Source organism: Camelus dromedarius, chromosome 1, assembly GCF_036321535.1.
Source record: "Camelus dromedarius isolate mCamDro1 chromosome 1, mCamDro1.pat, whole genome shotgun sequence".
Taxonomy (NCBI): domain Eukaryota; kingdom Metazoa; phylum Chordata; class Mammalia; order Artiodactyla; family Camelidae; genus Camelus; species Camelus dromedarius.
Genome location: NC_087436.1, coordinates 14837878 through 14862185, shown reverse-complemented (window position 1 = coordinate 14862185; position 24308 = coordinate 14837878). Strand labels below are relative to the sequence as shown.

The 24308-nt window shown below is 44.3% G+C and overlaps 1 long non-coding RNA gene across 1 annotated transcript; it reads right to left on the bottom strand.

Annotated features, from left to right (window-relative positions):
* Positions 1-18871: 18871 nt before the first annotated feature.
* LOC105099654 (uncharacterized) lies at positions 18872-22892 on the bottom strand. The gene is made up of 3 exons (XR_838120.3): positions 22817-22892; positions 21937-22073; positions 18872-18925 (listed from the first exon to the last, which is right to left on the bottom strand). It is a non-coding gene; the product is annotated as an uncharacterized LOC105099654 (long non-coding RNA).
* Positions 22893-24308: the final 1416 nt, after the last annotated feature.

The window sequence follows — 24308 nt, the reverse complement described above, 5'->3', positions numbered from 1 at the left end:
ATTGTGTTAACTAACCATCAGCCGCTCCGCCCCAGCCCCAGTATAACCTAAATTAATTCAACAGGAGCAGGTGGTTTAATTTGTACATTGTTCATATTTGCTAATCAACAAGCAGTTTGGGTTTTAGCTAGAATTTTCTCTGGGGGACAGAGCCAAATATCTGCTGAGGGCTGGGCCTGGGGAAATGCGTACTGTGTGCTCCTCCTATCCCGATACCACCTCTGACCTACCCTTCAAGGTCTTCACACTGAGAAAATCTGATCAAAACTTACCTCCAGCAGCTTCACAGCCCTCTTCCTCAGGCTCAGGCCTGACTGCAAGGTCAACAGCCCTGCCTAACCTTTGTTACAGCTCAAGGCCACCTTTACTAGCAGGGGGCCCTGGCTGCCCCTGCCCTGTAAGACTGGGCTTCCATGTGCTGAGATCAGAGTGCTGGAGCCCCAGTTCTCAGACGGGGTTTCTGCCTGTGTCTAATTCTTCTTGGTTCTTTCTGGCTACCTGCCTGGCTGGTCACTTTTCTTCCCCAAACACCACCTGTCCACTCTGGCCCTGCTAGCCCCTCCTTCTGACACTGACATCTCATGGGGAACTTAGTCCTGGACTGGTCGTCCCTAATGGGACCCCTACAAGGGGATCCTTGGAGGCCGCACAACTGCATTTCACCCACCTATTGAGTGTGACAGCAATAACAATACTACGACTACTAACAGCCAGTGTTCATCGCGCTAGTTCTATGTGTCAGGAATTTTGCAGAAGTTAACATTGAAATAATTGGGGAGTTGAGGAAACAGGCTCAGAAAAGTTAAGTGTCTTGCCCCAAGTCACACAGCAAGTAGCAAAGAGCTGGAATTGAGCCACATCTGTCTGGATCCAGGGCCCGCGTTCCTGTTACTCTGCCTCCCATTTCTGTTTGATGGTTGTCCAGTGCCCCCTCCTGACCTCATTTCAGGCCGGGAAGAACTGGCCAGGTTGGCTGGGTTTGTCTGGGGATCAGGGACCAGGTTTGGGCAGCAGGAGATTCCCGGATGTAACTGCCACCTGTGCGGAAGCCCAGGGTGAGTACTAAACCCAGAGAGAGAGTCCTGCGCGCCAAAGCCAGAGAAGCATGCCGAACGGCCTGAATAGTTGAGAGACATTCCACACCCTTAGGTGAAAAGAGAATAACAGTCCAGTGAGGTCTGTAGCTATCCTCTTAGAGACGGCAGCCAAGGCGTGTCCCCTAAGTGGCCCACAAAGGCCATCGAGTTGGAGGATCTGGTTGTCTAGTGCCAACTAGCAAGACAGTAGCATTCGGCTTCCAGACTGTTGTCACATCACTTCAAATGAACTATCATCAAAGGTAATGATTGAAGTACTTAAGGGGATAATTTCTGGGATATCATTTAGCTTTCAGAAAAGCTTGTATGACCTGTTTTACATTAACTGCTAATAAATGTAGAGAGCTCATGTGATGTCATGAAACTCACCCCCCCCCCCCCGCAAACCACTTGTTTCTACCAAAAGGAATCCAAGAGTTGTGCCCAACCAGGTTGGTTTGGGTCACTTCTCAGTACATCTCCTTTGCAGCATCTGAGGTTGGTCCCTGAGTTATAACGTGTTTACTGGGGCATATTCATAAGAGAAAAGAGACCAGCTCCATCCATGCAGCTCCATGAGCTGCCATTCTTCCCCAATATCTCTTCTCTAAAAGGACACGGAGTTTCCATGGAGGAAAGGAGCTGTTAAGGACTGAATGTCTGCATCCTCTGAAAATTCATATGTTAAACCCTAACCCACAAGGTAATGATAATTGGAGATGGGGCTTTTGGAGATAATTAGATCATGAGGGTGGGGCCCTGGTCTGATGGGATTAGTGCCCTTCTAAGAAGAGCCACAGAGAGCTCCCTCTTCCTCTCTCTGTCTTTGCCGTGTCAGGACACAGAGAGAGGTGGCTGTCTGCAAGATAGGAAGAGAGTCCTCACTAAAAACCAAATTGGCCAACACCTTGATCTTGGACTTCCCAGCATTCAGAACCATGGGAAGATAAATTTCTGTTGTTTTAGGTCCCCTTGTGTATGTTATTTTGTTGTGGCAGCCCAGGCAGACAGAGACCTGCAGACAGAAACCGTAGAAGGAGAGAAAACCCCATAGCACATTAGTCAAAGTGTCTACCTACTCATAAGAAGGCAAAGCTCTGCTGGTCTGCCCTTTTCCCGGCAGACTTCTTTAGGCAACTCCTGCCATATTTACAGAGAGAAGCAGCAGTTGCCTTCACTGGGTGACGTGAAGGACTCTGAGAGTTCCACCTGCCATGGATGTCTCTGTGCCGCAGTGCTGGGACCACCTGCCCCTCACCTGGCTGGGACATCTCCCCACCACATGTGCTAATGGGCTTGGAGAAAAGAAGCCCATGGGATGCTAACTTCTCAGCTGTTACAGGGATCCTCACCATGCTTCTCTCTGTGCCTACAAGGACTTCTCTTTGGAGTCATTCAAGTGAGGTAGGAGCTCATTGGTTGACACCTTCAAGATCACCAAGGTCTTCAGATCTGGGGTTCAGGAGCTCAATTTTGTGAGTTCTTTGAAGTTCTGGATGATTGGTTCAAGCTAATCAGACTCATGAGACTGGCTGACAGCTGCTGAGTACATTTTTTTTTTTCCTAAATCAGAAAGTACTTTTGAAAAACAAAATGACTAACTCGAGGCAAGGTCACAGAGCAGGGCCTGGGAAGATGTTTAACGGTTGATTTTATCCAGCCCTAATGAGCCTCTGCCCTAATAAGTGGCACCCCACAGTGGGCCAGAAGACCCCTGGCGCCAATCAAGGTACCCACCCCTCTGGCCAGGGCCAGAGACAACCAGTAACTCTTCAACTCATTCTTTATTTTTATTTTTTTTAACATCCCAAGCAGACTACTCATTTCTATCAGTAATGTGGTACTATTTCGATGATTAATATTTATTTCAGATCAGTGGCATTCAGTGTATCTTCATGGTGCATCCAGGGTGGCCCTCTAAGCTAATTTGCAGCATGCCTCAAGTCATCACTCCAGCAGATGACACATCACATCCACGGGATGGTAGGTCCTTGGGGCTTCAATTTCAGATGGTGGCATTTCCCGACCCTGTCCCCATTCCATCCACTTTGGGTCACAGTATGAAAACAATGCAAAGTTTAAAGAATACTAGATTGATGGGAAGGAAAACAACACTTGGAGAGATTCTGGTTGGGCTTGAGGTAGGTCAACCTGACTTCCTCTTGTCCCAGTTTGGAACTGGGCACCAGGGTCTCTCATCGGTCAGAGCTGGGTCTTATATTCGATGGGTCCTGCAAAGGTACGGTTGGGGTGGCTCTTTCCTCACCTGGCAGAGAGAACAGAATGAAGCAGATACACAGAGATGAAGAAGCAACAAACTCTGCACATTCCTTTCAGACAGGCAACCACCCCCACTGGCATAGTGGCATAGACAGCCCCCGGGTGGCAGCACAAGACAGTGACTCTCTTGCAGATGATCCTATTCTGGCTCCAGGGCCATGTGAGGCCCAGTTGAGCTGCCTGCTCTGGGGGACTATGAAATTACACATCTCCCTCCACTCCATGTCCCTCTTTTCTCCAATTAGTTTTGGTGGATTTCCTTTTCCTGCAATCAAAGTGCTCCATGAGGACACTGTGCACCTCTCCTGTGACCAGGTGAAGAAAACATCAAATTGGTGAGTTGACACATTAAATAAGCATTAAAAATCCAGGTAGGGTGACTTACAAGAATGTAAAATCATCTAAGGACTAGCTAGGACTCGGGAGCCCATGAGAATAGACCGGCACTGAGGGAGTCCCTGGGGATTGTCTGTGTGAGGTTCACAAACAGCACTCAGGTTCAACTTTATGTACCTTGTAACATGCTTGGATACCAGTCAGGTCTCCAGGAAAGGACTATCATTAAGAAGACAGAAAGCACCGACTATTTTACCCTCAAAGATTGGCAATTCCAGAAAAGGTAGACATTTTGGAGCCTGAATCATCTAGACTGGTCCTCAGTGCATCACTGTACCTGGGTAGATTGCTTAAAGAGATGCTCTAACTTCCCTCCTTCTGCCCCTCCCATATTGAATGAGAGCCAAACCGATTTCTTTCTCACTCCAGTCATCCCTTCCTGTAAAGCTTGTCTATTCTCTGAAAGTGTAAGTGGATTGAAGGATTTTTTTTTTTTTTTGCCCCACCGTTGCTCTGAGAAAAGCTCAGTATTTGTTATTCTCAGTCTTCCTGCTTGCTCATGGTGATGTTAATGCTGCATTTTAAAACTGCCATGGTATTTTAATAATACAACATTCTTTCTGGTATTGTTGAAACATTACATTATTCAATGTATCCAATTGCAATACATTTTTCTCTGCCCTTGTGGTGCATTATTACTGTGTACTCTTCACAGAAGTGTAATTTGGGCAGCAATTTTCTGGCAAACCATTGAAGGTGTTGCATTACAAATGTGAGGTGATATGCATTTGGCTCATGGGACCACATTACAAGGTGGAGAGGGAGTCTTTTTTCAGGGTAAACACTGTTTTAGAGCAGTGATCCCAGTGGGACCCTGCCTCCCACTTTGTCACCTCAGTCATCCCCGCCCCCCTTCAGGAGTCTGTCTTATACAAATTCAGCTTCTGCTGCCCAAGATGCCTGGCCACATCCAGGGCTCTGACTGACTGATGCAATCACTTACTTCCTGAAGCTATTTTGTCTCTAGAGTTGGATTTCTCCTTGGCAAGGTCAAATTTGTCATTTCCTGTAACTGGAAATCAAACTGGCTTTCTCAAATACAGAATTCACACCCTAGATCAACAGATCGCCTCTGACCCACAGCTGTGGATTTCAATATATACACATATTTTTTTAATAATTGAAATCTTAAAACCATTTATAAATGGTTGTCCAAATTTAAAACTCAGGAGTTTTCACATGAAAATCCGGACTTCTAGATTATTTTAGTGATCACCATGGCAACATATCAAGGTTTTCTCGGGAAGTCATAGGCCCTAGTTCACCACAGGCCCCACTAGTTCCCACTGTAAATTCCTGGAGTTTCACAGGTTATCATGCCTGACTACCTTTGTGTATGTTTGAGAATGCAACCCCAGCTTTCAGAGCTGTGATAGGCAGAATTCTAAGACCCACATCAAATTCCTGCTACCTGGTGTATACCCCCCTCCCCTTGTGTAGTCCTCTCCTCCTGGGTGTTGACAGGACCTGTGAATACAGTGGCATATCCCTCTCTGGTTGGTGGCAAAGGGATTTTGCAGATGTAATTAAGGTTCCTAATCAGTTGACTTTGAGGTAACTAAAAGGGAGTTACTCTGGGTAAGCCTATCATAATCAGGTGAGCCCTTCAAAGAGATGAGAAGCATCAGAAGATGTTCTCCTGCTGGCCTTGAAGAAGTAAACTTCTGTGCTGTGGAAGGGCCACATGGCTTGTACCTGAGGTCAGCCTTTAAGGGAGTCACCCCCAGCTGAGAGCCAGCAAGAAACTGGGACTACAGTCCTACAACCACAAAGGACTAAATACTGACAACAGCCTGAAAGAGTTTCAAAGAGGACCCTGAACCTCAGATGAGATCACAGCCCCAGCTGACACCTTGACTTTAGCTGGTGACATCACTGGCAGAGGAGCCATCTGAACTGTCCTAGATTCTCAGCCCACAAAAACTGCCAGATTTGTGTAATTTGAGTGGCTATAAATCACGAACTTTGTGGTGATTGGTTATGCGGCAGTGAAAAACTAATACAGTATCTTATCTGTTAGATCATTTGCTTTAATACCCATGCTCATATCCCTAACCAAACCAAGATTATGTGAATTGCTTTCACCAAAGACTGGTAAACACATTATAGAGACTGCTCTGTTACCTCCAAAGGAAAGTGGAGGAGTGGCAAACTCAGATGTCTGAGAAAATATCTAGAGGACAAGCACAATTTAAGAGAGAATCATGGAATTTGAATGCTGTGAAATGTTCTCAGCTATCAGCTGATCTAGTTTCCACACCCATTTTCAGATGAGGAAACTGAGGCCCAGAGAAGTCAAAAGATGTATCCAAGTTCCCACACCTTGATAAATCACACTCACATTTCCTATAGTTGGCATAAGCCTTGTGAATTCCTGACTAATCAGAAAAACACCTGCATCTGATGGGGGGGGTACATGCAGGGAGGTTTGAGGTGGTTGGTTAAAGGTCACCCTTTGCTGGAGGAATATGTATGCAAATGCTTGACACTGCATTAAATTGAAATGGTTATTAGTTGAACAAATATCTATTTCCCAAGCATCTTCAGGAGTAGCTGAGAAAGTAACAAAGTAGGATGTGCAGTCAGTGCCTTTCTGGCCTTTCTAATCTCCATGAGAAAGCTGACTGCTCTCCGTTTATACAACAAAGGGGCTGAACAGCAATGTGGTGCAAGCAACACACACGTGACGTATATTGTCTTCTGATCATTTTGCTAAAGCCCAGGACCCCTCAGTTATTCCCCATTCCTGAACTCCCCCAGCCCACTGCAGAGCCTAACAATCAAACACATGTTCTTGATTTGTCCTGCTGTCACTGTATTTTAAAAAGCAGCATACAGCCCAGTAATGGTCATAAAATGGATTGTGCCAGGGGTTTAAGAAGCATGGATTCAGGAAAGGGCAGGATGTGGGTTGTGCTAAAGAGGAGGTGGCGATAAGCCCGTGGTGGACACTCTGCAGATTTCCAATGGTCAGTGGAGAAAGCTGAGGTGCAGACATCATGCTGGGCGCTCTGATGGCGAGAGAGATTTCAACCATGCTCGGCCACCAGCTCCTGCTCTGTTTTACCTTCAAAATACTCAACCTTCTGTGTCAGAAAAAACTGTTGCGTTTAGCTCCCTGGTTTCAGGCAGGGCCGCACCCTAGACAACAGTGACAGCTGCCTCCTCTATTATTAAACATCTCTAAGGATAGAGACGCTAAGTATCCCTTGGCCATCTCTTCTGTCCGCCCCGCCCCAGCACACCAGCTGTCCTCCTGGTTTCCCCATTTCCATCACGGCTCCACTGTTTCCTGACCCATCATCTCCAACCAACTGTAACCAATAACCAATTGTAATTCTCCTTAGCTCTGTCCCTGCATCCAAACAGGGACACAATTGGGTCGGTTCTGTCCCTGAATGACTCCAGTGACTGCCCTTCTGTGTCAAGGTTGGCATGGATCATGGGTTACCATGACCATTCTTGGGGGGTAGATCTCCCAGGTCTTTCCAGCATCATTCTCCCATATCTTCTGTCTGCACTGAGATAGACCCCCTCATCCTCTGGAATTTCAGCTGGTCACATGGCTTTTCAGCTCAGATCTATATTTCTCGATCTTTTATTTCATCTTGTGATCTACTCTAGGCACATGGCATATGAGTAGAAGCAATGCGTCCAAATCCAAGTTAACCTCAGCTTGAAGACAAGCCAATTTCCTTGCATTTCCTTCACCATCGTCCCCTTTCCTAGACAGCAGAGATGGAGTTACGGATTCAGGATAGTGGAGCCAACTGACCACAAAACAGAACTGCAACTGAATTGTCCACCTTTGGACTATTAGGTGAGAGAGAAATGAATGTCTATTTGTTTGTTTGTTTTCTTTTCTTTTCTTATTTATTTATTGAAGTATAGTCAGTTACAATGTGCCAATTTCTGGTGTACAGCATATTTCAGTCATACAATACATACATGTAGTTGTTTTCATATTTTATTTCATTATAGGTTACTGCAAGATACTGAATATAGTTCCCTGTGCTATGCAGAATGGTCAGAAACCTTGTTGTTTATCTAATTTACATATAGTAGTTAGTATTTGTACATCTTGAACTCCCAATTTATCCCTTCCCACTTCCTTTCCACCTGGAATCATAAGTCAGTTTACTATGTCTGTGAGTCTGTTTCTGTTTTGTAGATAAGTCCATTACTGTTTCTTTTTTCTTCCCATTTTTTTTTAAGATTCCACATATGAGTGATATCATATGGTATTTTTCTTTCTCTTTCTGGCTTACTTCACTTAGAATGATATTTTCCAGGTCCATCCGTATTGCTGCAAATGGCATTATTTCACCCTTTTTATGGCTGAGTAGTATTCCATTGCATAAATATACCACAGTGAAGGGATCCGTTCACTGAGTTTTGACAGTGTACACCCCCATGAAACCATCACACCAAACAAGATACAGAATATGACATCAGTGTCATTTATTAAGTCACTGTCTTTGGGGGTTTCTCTGTTACAACAGCTAACCTGTGGCCTATCTAATACACCTCATAAATGGTCTCTCTGCCTCCAGTCATCTGATATTTCTTCAAGTAGATCTTCCTTAACAACCAAGTTAGGGATTTTGCACTTCTGCTCAAAAGCCCGGAGACTTCTTCATCACCACCCTCACTAAAATCAACTTACCTGACCTTCAATAGAATTGTCCCTCTTTGCTCTAAGCTGGAAACTGCTTTTCTTATGTAGGATGGGATGGTTTCCAACTTGATCTCATCTGCAGGCAGATTATGATAGAGTTCTGAGAGGTCTTTGGTCAGTTATTCAATGTGGTCCTGAAACTCCCTTGGGAAAGATACACTTTAATTCTTTCTTGGGAAAAGATGGAAGATGATCAAAGTAACCCATTGAAACTTTTAACTACTATTCTAGAGTCACACCAAAATGTGTATGCACTATCTCTGGGGACTAAATTATATTTTACTGCAATAAATGGTATGTATGATGCTTACAAATTTGATGGGAGAAATCACAGTTGGAAAATTGCTTGCTGTTTAAAGTCATTACAAAAGAACAGGAAGTGACCTGCCTGGGAAACCCTTACTCGAAGTAATGGGTTGTGATCAAATACCACACCCACCAATTATTGCTGCCCCAAATATGATAAAAGGGGTCAGATACCTTGAAGCCAATGGCCCACTGCGACCGGAACCTATATGCCAACCTCCCAAAAAGAAAGGGAAGGGTTAAAACTTGCTGAGACTTATGAAAAAAAAATTAACTCAAAGTAGAGAGCTGAAACAAATAAGGTAATATCTAAATAATTTTATCATTTTGTTGTGCCTAGAGAATAAAGGAGCAGAAGTTCTGTTTTATGGAAGTCTCCTGGAGTCCTGAAATTTCTTAATAGTGCTTTATGACAAAAAGAACCAACATTTTGCCTGATGCAGAGGAGGGAGTCACCTCTGATTTCAGCAAGAGCCTAATCCAGTCAGGCTAAAGCCACCCAGAGGGGTGACTGTGTTCTGTCTCTCTGGTCCTGCTGGGCTGCTGGCTCTGGGCTTTATCCCACACCTGCCTCTATTGCCATAACACAAACCCCCACATCCACTGTGACCAGAGTTGGTAGCAGCTACATTGTCCTTGGATCCATCCCAGCCTTGCTTCTATGCCAGGCTGGCACTCAGAGGTGGGCAGAATGTTCACTCCTGGTTTGGAAGGAAGAAGAGGGCTGCCCAGATGTCAATAGGGCCAGTCTGGGTTCTCCGTGGGCTACTTCCCTGGCAGAATGAGGGTATCTGGATAGATGGTCCCCAAAACTTATTTCAGCTTAATGTGGGAGAACTGCCTATCATTCTGAATGATGAGTGCGTGAATGAGTCCCTTGTCGCTGGACATGTCCAAGGAGTTGCTTCGTGATCTTCTGCTGGGAGATTTACAGAAGGGATCCTCACATTGTGTGGGGAGATGGATGATAATTTCTAAAACCTCTTCTTGCTGGGAATGACCCCCCGCCCCTTCGGTCCTGCAGTCCCTTGATTCTCACCAAGGTACCCACCGCAAACTCAGTCTTGGTGCAGGCTCGGGACAAACTGTGACCTCAGCCCAGTGGGAATTCAGCAGCTGGAACCTACCACTCTGGGACTTGGAGTGAAGAAGCAGAGCCACTAAGCCAGGTGTGACATCACAGCTCCATTGTGACATCTGGAATGTCCCCTTGTTTCTAAAGTCAGTCCACACTTGTGAACCCTGGTCCTAGGCATAGAATTCTGGTCTCATTTCTATCTAATCTCTGGTGGGGCCAGGAGTGGAGCCTGTGCAGGGAAGTGGGTGGGGGCAGGTGCCTTCAACCTACCCCTCCACTACAGGCCAGGGACAGTCAAGCACTAACCCTGGGTTCACATGCCCGCTTGTACAAACACACACACACACACACACACACACACACACGGAGTCCATCCACCAAGTCCAGGCCCTGGGTCATCACACTCTAGAGGAGGTTCCACGAAGCCACCAAGACCATCAAAAGTCCAATAGTTAAGCCCAGTGGCCAGAAGGCCAAAGCTGAGAGAGGGAGCCAAAGCAAGCTGCGTCCCAGCGGGCCCTGGCTGTCGAAGTGGTGTCATCTCAGGATACACGACCAGAAGCCAGCCAAGGGCTGCCTAGAAATAGTTCTGCATCTGACAGTGACCAGTGGCCTCTCCCAGCAAAGAGATGCTTGTCCCCAGCCACTAAAGGCCCAGCAGGGAGCAGACTTTCCCCTAATGGCTCCAAGACCCCTGTTATAATAACCTGCCTGCAATTCCAGGTGCCTAGGCAACAAAACTAAACACAGAATGACAGATTTGGACCAGGCTATTCCTGACAACAAAGGGATAAAGATGCAAAATTTTATATTCAATGATGGACATGTGCACAGGCCAAAAAAAAAAAAAAACCAACTAGAGGCATAACTACATCAATGTGGTTATTTTAGGGGTGGGATTATGGGTAATTTTTATTTTTTGTCTGCCTTTCTGCACATCTCAAATTCTCCACCATGAATATGTATTACTGTTAAAATCTGTAAAAGGTTAGCTTTAAAATTCATATGAAATTACAAATTTATGGTAGTCATTCTGCAATCAAAGCTATTTTGCTTACATGTAGACTTCTGGTTTTTACTGTTCTTCCGTTGTGCATTTTCTAATCTCTATTTTTACTGCCCTGCTTTTAATGCTGTAATAAGCCAGCTATATTCTCCAGTCAGGCACTCCGTATGTGTGGGTTTAAGTCATAATTGTGCACAGAAAATGATTCCTACAGCACAAAAAATGCAGGTACCATTGCCTGATCCCACTCATACTCTGTTCCTCCACCCCTTCATGCTGTTCCCTCAGGCAGGACCAGATTCCCCACTTACCTCTGACAAACCCAATCCTACATTTTTTTCTGCTCTTTCAAAAATTCTGTTCCTGCAAAGTCCTACTGTGTAGCACAGGGAACTATATTCAATATCTTGTAGTAACCTACAATGAAAAAGAGTATGAAAAGGAATGTATGTATGTATATGTATGACTGAAAAATTATGCTGTACACCAGAAATTGACACAACATTGTAAACCAGCTATACTTCAATTAAAAAAAATTTTGTTCCTGTAAGAAACCTTACACAACTCAGTTCATCCATGCATTCACAAAATAAGTATTTAACACGGTCCACACACCAGGGTCTGTGCTCAGGACTGGAGTCACAACCACAAACACTCCCGGACCCTGCCCTTCCTTTGAGAATAGAGTCTCCCCCACAGCAGGTTGGGGGCGGTTGTAAGTAAGCCCAAGTGTTGATTGTCAGCCCTTGGGATTGGCTGCCATAGCTTGCTCAGTGGGGAGCAGGGGTTTACAGTGCCAAGAGGGATACTAACCAGTGATTGTCACAGCGGTAGTAATTGTTACATCACACAGTAGTCTGTGTTATAGATAATGCATGTACACATGTGTGCATGTATGGGCATGTATGTACACCTGCCATAAATCCCCGCAATTCCCTTAACAAGCAAGCATTATCTAGAGCAGCCAACGTTTACTGAGGACAGAGTACGTGCCAGGCCCCAGTCTAGGTACTTTTACACGTACAACCTCTTTGTTCCTCACAGTAGCCCTGAGTTATATGTATCATCATTATCCCCATTTTAGAGATGAAAAAACAGTGATAAAGGGAAGGTAAGCAATTTACCATAAGATTACAAAGCTCGCCACAGGGACTATGGCTAGTATTTTATAATAACTTCAAATGGAGTATAAGCTATAAAAGTATTGAATCACTATGTTGCACACTTGAAACTAATATAATATTGTAAGTCAACTGTACTTTAATTAAAAAAAAAAGATTACAAAACAAGCAAATGATGGGTCTTGGTTTCAAACCCAGAAGTCTGACTTCAGAGCCCTACTCACATCATTGATTGCCAATTATTGACTCTGAGCTCGCTGGGTAGTGAGTGTAGGCCAGGGAAGGTTCCAGCGTGATGAAGGACAGCAGGGAGCACTGGCCCCTTCTCAGGGAGTTACAGGAGACTCCTAGAAGGAGGGGAGCCTAAGCTGACACTGAAGAGGAATTGGAGGTGAGCTGGCAAGGAGGTGAGGAGTGAGGAGAAGACACGCTGTGAGGTAGGGAAGCAAGGCGGGTTCTATAGGAAACCTGGGGCGTGGGGGCTGGACTTTGTACACCAAACTAAAGGGTCTGGACTTTTTCTTTTTCTTTCTTTCTTTTTTTTTTTTAAAGCAGTTCTTTTTTAGGGTGGGTAATGAGGTTTATTTATTTTGATGGAGGTACTAGGGATTGAACCCAGGACCTCAGATATGCTAAGCACACACTCTAGACTGAGCTAGACACTCCCCCTTGGACTTTTTCTTAAGTTTAAGGGAAACACCACAGTCAGATTTGCATTTAGAGCAATCCTCTGCTATATCAATATGGAGAACGGGTTGGAAGGAGCCAGACGGCAGACGCGGAGTTGGGGGATGCCACGACACAGGGAACTGGGGACAGGGGACAGGACCACGACCTAGGTGGGGCCACGAGGGCACAGACATCCATTGTCTTCTCCTCTTGCATTTCCTCTGCATCTCGGTGTGAGGGCTCTGCCACGCTAGTTTGTACTTGCTTAAACAATGCCTGTGAGCTGGTGGTTCATCCGGTTGTTCCTGTTTATGTGTCTTGTCTTAACTAGACTGAAAGCTCCCTCGGAGATAAGGACCACGTCTGACGAATACACCTGTCTGTGCTCAGCCCAGCACCGGACACAGAGATCAGTTATTAATTCTTTGAATAAATTATCATGCTTGTTTTCTTATCAGCCTTCTACTCAAGGAATTTTATCATCTAAACACCTCTTACTGAAATCAAAGACTAGTTCTGTAGCTCTTTCCTTTGGGTTTATTGGCAATCACACAGAGTGACACTAGGTAACTTTGTATGTAAAATGGCTGATAAAACAGAGCTAAGGATCAGTGGGGAAAAAATCAATTACACGCGAATGGTGTGTGTGTGTGTTGACGTGTGCTGAGCACCCAGCGCACTACAGGGCACGTTCATCTTATCTATATTAGCATCAAAGCTGGAGTCAGCCTCTTAAAGCCCGTTTTTTTCTTCTTTAGGCCTTCCCAAGGATTCATGCGCCAAATAACTAAATTATGTCTTGGTAGCTAAACAAATTATGCAAAATTATACACCATGAATATTTTATAATTCTAAACCCTGAAGCCAGACTCCAGACAGTTTTATGTCTGCAGCAACACATATCAGACCCAGATAAATTCGGCTAAAGACAAATGACTTCTTTCAAAAACTTTACTTTTTTTTTCCTTGCTGCATTTCTCCTTAAGGATGCCTCAAAGGTTTTACTGTATGTAGGTCCTGAGAGTAAGTGCCCTGCACCTTCCTCTCAGCTGGCTGAAGCCAGAGATTGTGCCTGGCATAACTTAACTCTTGAAATATGCAGGAAATTGATTAAGGTTAACAGTGGTCTACCTCAGGCTTGCATGGAACAGATATAATATGAATAAACAGCTGACAATGGGCCAACGTTCAACTGGTGCCACATGCTTCCTTTTGTCTTAGAATGTTGAAATTGCATACAAAATACATCTTTCTAAATAATGACGTCTTAGTTGCCCAGAAATAGGAGCTGCAGCTCTGTCTGATGTGGGTGCTAAGGAACATCAGAACTGCTTGCGCGGTGTAGCTGGTTTCTCTCTCCTTCTTCTTTCTCAATTACCTTTGCTAGTTTTGATCCACCTCTTCTGGTTTTTAAAAGAAAGAGCTACCCTATGAAGGTTCATGGCTGTGTTCTCCAAGAGGCCAGCAGAAGAAAACGAGGAAGCTGTAAGTTAGTAAGACTCTGATGGTCCCTCTCCTTGGCCCCTTGCAGGTTAATGCTTCAAATTGAGCAACTTCAAAATGGCCAGGAATCAGGGGCGGATGAGAGCAGATGTCTCTCCTCACTCCTCTGACTGTTCTGTGGGCTTAGAGAGGAACCCAACAGAACTGGAAAACCTGCTCATGCCTCCAGTCAGGGACTGACCAGGAACACCAATAAAGGGAGACAATTGATTTCATGGGGGTGATGGAATTCTGGGTGACTGTCTCTTTAAAAAAAATTCTGTTAGAATTTCCTTTGTGCCATAAACAAATTAAAATTTCTTTTTGAAAATCCTGCTGACTCACGGGAGCACCACAGAAGTCATAGCATCTTTTCTGTCTAATCAGCAGGCTGATTTTCCAGAGATAGTGTTCCTATTTTCTTTCACAGAAAAGGATGTGGTGGGAAAAAAGAAACAAAACAAAATAGGCTTGTTACTCAGAGGCCACTGGGCAGATCCTTGACCGCCATCTGAGATGGCCCAGCTCTGGGCAGGAGCCCCAGAATGTGTCCCGGAACAGGCTACACCAGAGGCTGGAAAGCACTCGTGTGAGGGGGTCATGTCTCATCACCCCCTCTCAAGCCAGCCCAAAGCTGGAGGGAATGAAGTGTAGGGGCCAGGGTGGCAGCTACGAGTTAGTGGAAAGAGCACTGGGGCCAAGAATGTAGGGAGGAATCCTGCTGCATGACCTTCAACCAGTTACTTAAGCTTGGCTGAGCCTCAGTGTTCTTATCTTTAAAATGGCTATAAATTCTACTCACTTCCCAGGGCTGTTATAAGATTGAAACAAAATAATTGCTTGCAAGCACTGAATACAGGGGTCTATAGCACTGTAACTGCTTAATAGCTGAGGGGGCTTTAAGGATGAGCCCTATTGTAACTTGTTCTGTCCCGATAGTGGTCCCACTGTCACTTGGATATGAAATGCACACCACTGCCCATGTGTTCTCACCAACATCCTTCTCTCCTTCACTTTCAGAAACCGGCTCAGATAAGGACCTCATAAAAGCATTCATCCTCAAGAATAAAGACCTAATAAGTTTTCCCTTTTCTAAGGGTATTTGTATTTTGAGTTTTAAAACCAAAATATTATTAGAAGTGCAATTTTAGGTCTCAGCAAGCTAATAGAAGAGAATTGTTTGCTTTTGTTTGTTTGTTTGTTTGCAGAATGTGTAATAAAGACTTCTTCAGTGAGCTCTTAAAATTATGCAAATACATGTCTCTTTAAATGTCTGTTTAAGGCTCTAAATTTAGCTATCAGCTTACAAAAAAACATAGAGGATAGAAGAACAGAATGGATGACACTAAGAGAATGCTACCAGCAAAGTCCAGACTGTGAGAGCTTCTACAGGACAAATTGATACTTTATAAAATTTCACTGCAAGGAAGAGAGAGAACTATTAGGGGAACCTGTAGATTAAGAGATGTAAAACACATATTTAACCAATCAAAACATGTAGACCTTAGTTTGACCCTAACTAAAATAAACAAATTGTAAAAATGAAAATTATGGCATTTATGAGATAATTGGAAAGTTATAGATATAGAGAGATATTAGATAGAGATTATTCTATTGGTTCTGTTTCTCTGGACAGATGACTCTGGTCTTTGTCTGAGATTTGTCTCAAAATAGTACAAGAAATGCTGATGAGTGGATCAGAGATGGATGGGGCAAGACTGACCATGAGTTTATGGTTTTGGGTGCAGGATGATGGGTACTTTTAAAAACAAGGGTATTAGTCTAAATAGACATTTCTCTAAAGAACACATCCAGATGGCCAACGGGCACATGAAAAGATGCTCAGTATCACTAATTATTAGAGAAATGCAAATCAAAACTATAATGAGTTATCATCTCATACTAGTCAGAATGGCCATCATCAAAAAGTCTACAAATAATAAATGCTAGAGAGGGTATGGAGAAAAGGGAACCCTTCTACGCTGTTGGTGGGAATGTAAACTGGTGCAGCCATTATGGAGAACAGTATGGAGATTCCTCAAAAAACTAAAAATAGACTTACCATATGATCCAGCAATCCTACTCCTGGCCACATATCTGGAGAAAACTCCAATTCAAAAAGACACATGCACTCCAATGTTCCATAGCAGCAGTATTTACAATAGCCAAGATTTAGAAACAATCTAAATATCCACTGACAGATGAATTGGTTAAAGAAGATGTGGTATATATACACAATGGAATACTACTCAGCCATAAAAAGAGCGAAATAATACCATTTGCAGCAACATGGATGGACCTAGGGATGATCATATTAAGTGAAGTAAGTCAGACAGAGAAAAACAAATATCATATGATATTACTTACATTTGAACTCTAAAAAAGGATACAAATTTTATTTACAAACCAGAAATAGACTCACGGACATAGAAAACAAACTATGGTCACCAAAAGGGAAAGGCAGGGAGGGATAAATTAGGAGTTAGAGATTAACAGACACACACTACTATATATAAAATAGATAAACAACAAGGACCTACTGTATAGCACAGCGAACTATATTCAATTTCTTGTAATAATCTACAATTGAAAAGTATCTGAAAATATATGTATGTATGTGTATGTATAACTGAATTGCTTTGCTTTATACCTGAAACTAACATTGTAAATCATCTACATTTCAACAAAAAATAAAATTTTTAAAGATATCTAACAAAAAAATAAGGATAATAGTATCTAAATATTATACATGTTCAAAATTCTCCAAAATAATAGTTAAAAACAAAATAAAGCAAACAGAAGAAACTCTCTTGATCCATGTAACCTTTCCCCATGTCATTGGCAAGGCACAAAGAATTATATAAGCAAAGTTTTAACTCAACTCTGTCCAGTACTTATAAGCCCACTCCCCTCCTCACCCACTACACTTTATCTCAAGCAGCCAACACCAGTGGGGCCAATTCCCTGGCAAGGCTGCCTTTCAGGCCCTCCTGGGACAGTTTCCAACAACCAAAGGCAGCTAGAATTTGGCAAGATCGATTCCAGAGGAAAGACCTGGGAAAGGGAAAGGCTCACTGCCCATCTCTCAGCTCCTGAGAGAGGCAGAACTGGTTCTAAAATCCTGTTCTCTGCACTTCCATCCATAGCTCCCCACAAACACTCTTGTTTTCCTGAAAGGGGACTTGATCACAGCTCAGGGAGGAGAGAAACCATAGGTTCTCCTCTCCTAAGAGGTTGCTTGTCACCCCACCCCATCCCCAACAAACAGTAGCCCCAGCGCTCCTTTGAGACCCCCTGCATTTTTAATGAATGGTTTCAGGCTCATTAAAGAGTAGAGCTAATAATACCATGGGAACTCCCCACGAATTCACCACCCAGCTGAAAAAAAGGAACAGGACTAACTCCACTGCAGACTGTGAGCCCTGCTCAGTCTCACTCCCTTGTCCCCTCCCTAGAGGTGACCACTCTCCTGAGCTTAAATGTGTGGCGTTACCATGTGTTTCCTTTCTTTCTTTTAGAATAAAACAATGGACTTGGGCTTTTAAACATTTTATTGATTGTGGATTTTTAAAATTCTGGTACTACATATATGCTATTCGTAAATAATATACAGTATAATTATCACTGATGCTTTAAATTTTTACAAATGTTTTCATTACAGTAGGTACCCTTATGCAACTTGCTTTTCACACTCCGCAGTACATTTCTGAGATTTCCCCACATCCACGTGCATCACTCTCGGGCATTCATTTTCTCCCCGCTGAGTCGTATTCCCTTGAATGAAAGACTCCAGTTTATAGACCCGTTTCTCCTGCAATCGATGCTCAGGCTATGTTCGATTTTTCTCTTTTACATACAAGAGTGGAGTGAACATTCTTGCAGTTTCCCTGTGCACAGCTGAGAGCCTTCCTCTCCGCCCCTTTTTCACTTGGTTGTTTCCGCTCTGTCCTCCATCCCGCCAAGTTCATGGGTGAGACCCTGACAGTTACTGGCCTGTCTCTCTCCGCTGATGAAGGGTTTGCTCTCTGCCTCTGTTGGGCAAAGTGAAGGAAGGGCGCTGGGCAGTTAACTCATAAGTTCGATCAGGAATCTCTCACTACCAGAACATACCCTCACGGTGTCTTACTTTAAGGATTAAGTTTGGGGAACTTAGTTATCTGAATAATTGCCCTGTCTAGACTCAACCACCACCTCCCTCAAGCCCTTGGCAGTATCCAAAAGGGGTCAGCGCTAACAGAGCACAGTTAAATATAGACATCTAGGAATAAAAGGCCTAATTAAGAACCAGGAAGTTGCTCTGGGGAAATTTAAAAGGTTTGCCAAGGCACTCTTAGCTGTGCCAAACCCTCATTTGGCAGGAAGATGTTGATGAGAGCCCCCAAGTCGAGGGAAGAAAAAGCAGATTTATCCCCCAAATCATCAGGGCTGGCTGGCTATCTGCTGCTTGTGTGTCCAACCCCCCACCCCGCCCCAAGTCACACTTTCTAGGACAGGGATGAAGGAAAACCACCAAAGGCAGTGACACCTCCCATGTCAGAGACACTCTCTCGAATTGCTCTAAAGTACTCATTTACCGAATGAAGAATTTTGGACACTCAAGATTCTTTCTAATTCAACGTGCATTTCTGACCCTTCGAACTTTCTGCCCTGATGAGGACAACATTCACCTCCCCGCCCGAGGTCAGGCAGTGGAAACACCATTTTCACCCCGATGTGAGGGAACAGGTGAAGCCCAGTTTTCCAACTTGTAATGAACTCTTACTATATTTTATCACTGCAGTTCGACAGACTCCACGTGCTCATCTGGGGATGTGGCCATGTTTCTTGTAGATTCTGAAGGATTAAAAACAAGCATGAATTCAGAATGTTTATTCATCATACCAATATAAATGAGATCCTTAAGAATCCATAATACACCCTCAATACAAAATGTAAAACTGTCATTTTTCTGTCTCCAACAGCAGGCTGACGGCGGTTATTCTGAACCATCTCAGACGGAGCGAGCGCCTTCTGATCTCACCTGTAAAATGGAGTTGTCCAGCTCCTAGGGTTCCCCAGGGGATCAGTGGAGATAATGTACCAGAGAGCACTTTGAAAAATATAAAGTGCAATTCCGATGGACTATTGACAGTCCTTTGTTAAGTGTCCAATTGATTGCTGAATGCCCTTGGATGCAATGAGGCATCATTCCTTATGAACCGCTTTATAACTCAGACCTTTCCACTAATTCAGAATGACCTTCCCTCCAATCAGCTCGGCTCCCGTGGTTTCACTTCAAAGCCCAGGAATTTGCTGCGTGGAAGGAATCTCGCAGAAGAAAGGGGTTTTAGAGGTCATCTCATGTCCAGCCTCCTGCCCTGTCCCCCCGGGGCAGGGGTGTGGTCTCCTCTGCATCCCCTGCCAGATAATCCCTAGACCTCTGCTTGGAAATCTCCCATGAGAGCAGCTTCCTAGGACGTGAGTAGCCCCTCCTACTGAGGAGAATGAGGCTGAGATGAACATGAACTCCATGGGGTCAAAAGTCGTTTCTACCACCAGCTCCAAGCCTCTGAACAGAGCAGGGGTTTGCAAACTACGGCCCGCGGGTCAAATCTGCACCAATGCTAGGTTTTTGCAGTCTGAGGGCTAAGAATGGTTTTTACATCTTTAAATAGTTCTTTTTAAATTTTAAATAGCATTTTATGACATATGAGAATTATATGAAATTCAAACATCAATATCCACAAATAAAGTTTTACTGAAACATAGGCATTTTCCTATTTTCTGTGGCTGCTTCTACACTACATGGCAGCTTTGAATGATTGCTACAGACACCTCACAGCATGCAAAGCCTAAGATATTTACTCTGTCCTTCCACAGAGAAATTTTGCCGACCCACTTTAGAGTTACATGAGCAATCCCAACCCCTCTTTAAACGGGTGAACAATGTTTTCATGTCATTGATCCATCCTAGCAAACCTTTTTAAGGACTTATGATGGTGCCCAGGTGCTGTGCTGGGCACTGGGCAGGTTAAAAAAAAAAAACAGTAAGAGACTAGATCTTAAATGTTCTCATCACCAAACAAAAAATACATAGAGACACCATATGAATTCAGAGGAAGGAAAGACAACATTTTGGAAAGATTTCACAAAAAGAAATTTGAACTTGAACTTAAAGAATGGGATAGGTTTTGGAGAGTTGGAGAGAATTAAGAGGTTGTTTGCTTTTTGTTTGGGGGTTTTTTGTTTGTTTGCTTGTTTTAGCACAAAAACATTCCATTTAAAGCCGTGGAGTCAGAAAACCTAGAGATGTGTTTAGAGAACCCAGTGGTTCATTCACTGTGTACTTAGAGTGTCGACAATGAGGCAGGCTGATTCCAGGTACCAGGTTACATCAGCAGACAAAACAAGGATCCCCACCCTGGTGTAGATTACATTCTAGTGACCATGTGCCTGCAGTAAAAGGTTCACCCGGGAGAATACGGGGCCCTAGGTTGAGGGTAGGTTACAGGCAGAGCGGAACACCCACCGCTCACTCAAGGGCACTGGAGTCACAATCAGAAACAGGCAGCACCTGGCCCCACTCTTCAGCCTTGCCACACACTCTGGCCTTGGGCACTTAACCTTTTGGTGGGTCCTCAATCTCCTCATCTTTAAAATTAGGGAGCAGGACCAGATCTAACTCAAGAATTCTATGAAAACATCTTGATTTGCAAATCACAAAATTTCTGGGATTCATAGAAAAAAAATCTAGATAACCACTCACTTTGGTTTTCTTTACAAGTTGCAGTTGCGTTTTTCTTATTTCGTTTCTTTAAAGCTCTCAAAGTGTGTGTTTCTTTAAAAAAAAAAAAAAGTACTATTACATGGTTCCTAACTTCAAGGTCTACAATCCAGTGGAAAACAAGACACACACAATGAATAAGAGTGTGGACCCAGAAGCCAGATCACCTGGGCTTGGATCCGAGCTCTGCCCAGACCCTGGGCCAGCAGTGCCACGCCTGCTGGGGAAGTGACCTGACCTGCCCCCGTGTCAGTTTCCCAATGAAATGGGGAGAGTAATGATATTGACCATAAAAGGCTGTCGTGAAGATTAAATGAGACAGCAGGTGTAACGGGCTGGCAGAAGTTCCCGTGGGTACTACTATTTTTATTGTTATTACAGACAAAGAAACCAGTGTGATGAAGTGTGGCTGAGGAAGTTATCAAAAATTTCGAAGGAAGAATTGGGTCACAGAGTGGAGAGCACTCCTGTCTGGCAAAGACGAGTGTTGAGACAGGCTTCCTGGGTGTTGGCGGAGAAGCAGGTGTGCTCCCAGCAGACAAGTGGGCTGGTGGTATTTTGAGGAGATGAAGCTACATGAGCAAAGATGTCCCCAACTGACCCCGTCTCCCCCCACTCGTGGCTCTGTGTCCTCTGCGCCTTGTCTCCATGAATAGGACTCCTTCCCTGCCCTGCCTCATCGGCATGGCACCACCGACTGCTCAAGATGGAAACGCGGGGGTCTTCCTTGCCTCCTCCCTCCAGCTCATCCTCCCATCTGGTCATGCGGATTTTGCATCCCACACATCTCTCAAATCCCGTCTCTCTGTCTCGATATTCCTCTATCTCTCCATCTCTCTTTATGTCTCTAAATCTCTCTCTATCTCTATGTCTTTTTGTACCTCAGTAACCCTCTAATGGTTCGCCTTGCTCCTAGTATCAAATCCCACTTCTTGACCATGTGGGATCAGTTCCCTCCCTCCCCCTCTGCATCCCAGCAGCCTGAATTTCTTTCATATCCCCAGATGCTTGCTGTTTCTTCTGTCTGGAATGTTCCTTTCCGATCTCCTCGCCCCCTCTCCTTGCAACCAGCCATACTCACCCTTCAGGTGGCAGTCTTAATGCCACCTCCTCAGGGACACATCTCTGACTCTTGCACTCGACTGGCACCCTCTCGGGGTTCTCTGTACTCGCCACAGTCAGAATCCATCCATCATTAATGTGCTTGTTGTGAGTCATCTGTAAATTCCACGAGGGCAGGGATTTTTTAAATGTCATTTGCACCCAACAAGCATTTTTTACAAAAAAAGAAAAGAATAGAATAAGTAGAACAAGACAGAATAGACTAGAAGAGGATAGGATGGGGTAGAATAGAAAATATAAAAATAAATTGAATATAGTAAAACTAATAATTTTTCTGAAAGGCTTGTCTCTTACATGCGTGAGTTTATGTGTACTCTGGGTTGAGATATCGAATGTCACTCTTAGTGTAGGTAACAGCCAGGCAAGTTGGAAAGCCAGGGTCCTAGGGAAATAGCAGACGTGTGCTCCCACCTGATGGCCCTCCAGTGTGTGAGCACCAGTCAGGGTGGCCTCCGCAGCTGACTGGTGCTCACACCAGCCCGACATCCCCAGCTTATTCCCCGGGTAATGTGGTTGTTGGTTGCCTCTCCTTGGAACTTTGTCTGCATCCTTATTATAGAGTGGATCCTAGAAATGACAGTGACATACTCTGCTGCCATGTTTCCCTCTCACCAGTTGATTTCTCAGGACTTTGGCACAAGAATTCCAAAGGAAAGTGGAGGGGGAAGGGCAGAAGGAGGATAGGGAGGGAGGAGGGGGAGGGACAGGAAGGGAAAGAGGAGGGGGATGAGCTCCTTGTCACCCTGTGCTGTGTTCCAAAGATCCCACATTCTCTTCAAAGTGCTCACAAATTAACCCTTCCATATCCAACTCTTATCCAAGATGGACAATCCGCTTACCTGTCTGTACCCTGTAAAATCAACTTCCTCTCCATTCTGAAACAGAAACACACATGCTGGCCAGCATCTTCTTCCAACACAACTCCTCTTCTCTAAGATTCTTCCCATTTCGACCAGGAATGACTGCACAAGCTCATCTGCAAGTTGCCCCAGGAACTTGCAACATAATTCACTGAAATCTGAATTCAGAGTAGCTGCACTTTTCTCCAAAGCTGGTCGGCTTCCACAGTGACCGGCCAGTGCTCGTTCTCTCTGCCTTCTATCCCGCCATTCTCTTTGTCAGAGAAATCAGACGGAAGTTGGTCTCTCTGAACTCTGCCTCCTTTGGCCACCAAGCTGCAATTTCACCAGCAGCTGTAAGCTCCGTCTCTCCCTCCCTGATCTTATCTGGAACATCTGTAAGTCCCTTGTGAGCTTTACAAGTGTTTTGCAAGCCTCAGCTCACCTCCCCCCAACACGCCTCTTGTAATCACTCTTGGTTGCGTGCTTTTTCTCAATCTTATGCAAGAGTCTTTTTAAAGTTTGGGATCATCAAGTCCATCACAGCTACCTTGGATTCTTTCAATACTTCGCCCCTTCCTTCCTCCTCGGAACCTGTTGTGATGGCAGAGATGAGCTCATTTCTGAGAGCGTCTCACTGTCAGGAGAGGTCCTCCCTGGAAGGGTCACATGTCACGGAAGCACACAGTGGGCTGTTTTCCTGAAGGCTTCATGGCATGCACCCTGCTCGGGGTGTGTGTCCAAGCAGAACCGGGTTTTCTCTTCTTGCTGATCAAGAACCCTGGGGTGACACAAGTGGCGTCCACTTTCTTTTGGGCAGAATATCAAGTCTGAAAGCAATGATTTGCCTTGTTGCCTCTTATCCCCTGGGAGACCAGTAGGCAATCCAATGAGTTTATCAGAAAACCACTGATTGCAGCTGGAAAAGCTGGAAAATAAAAGTTTGCGATCTTTCATTTTGCTTTCTCAGAAAGGAGTCCTTTTCAGAGTAACGATAATAGTTGTTCAGTCTCACTGAGTGCTGATTTTTTGCCAAGCAAGTTTCTAAGCACTTGAAACATACGATTTCATTTAATCCGCCAACGTTTTTGGACAGGACCTATTTATTACTTTCATTCTACAGATGAGGACACAGAGACACAGAGAGGTGACATTTGTCCATGATCATAGAAAGAATAAATGATAGAGGCATGATTGGGACACGGGTCCACCCAATTTCATAGTCTGTACTCCTGCCCACCAGGTCATAGCCACAGATGTCTTGTTAAAAAATTTTTTTTAATTTTACATTTTTGGGGGAGGTAATTAAGTTTTTTTTTTATTTATTTATTTCAGTGAAGGTACTGGGGATTGAACCTAGGACACTGTGCATGCTAAGCACGAGATCTACCACTGAGTTATACCCTCCTCCGGCAACAGATGGCTTCAATCCTGAATTATTCCATTGGTCTTTTTAAACCTATTCTGGGTAGGGAGGGTATAGCTCAGTGGT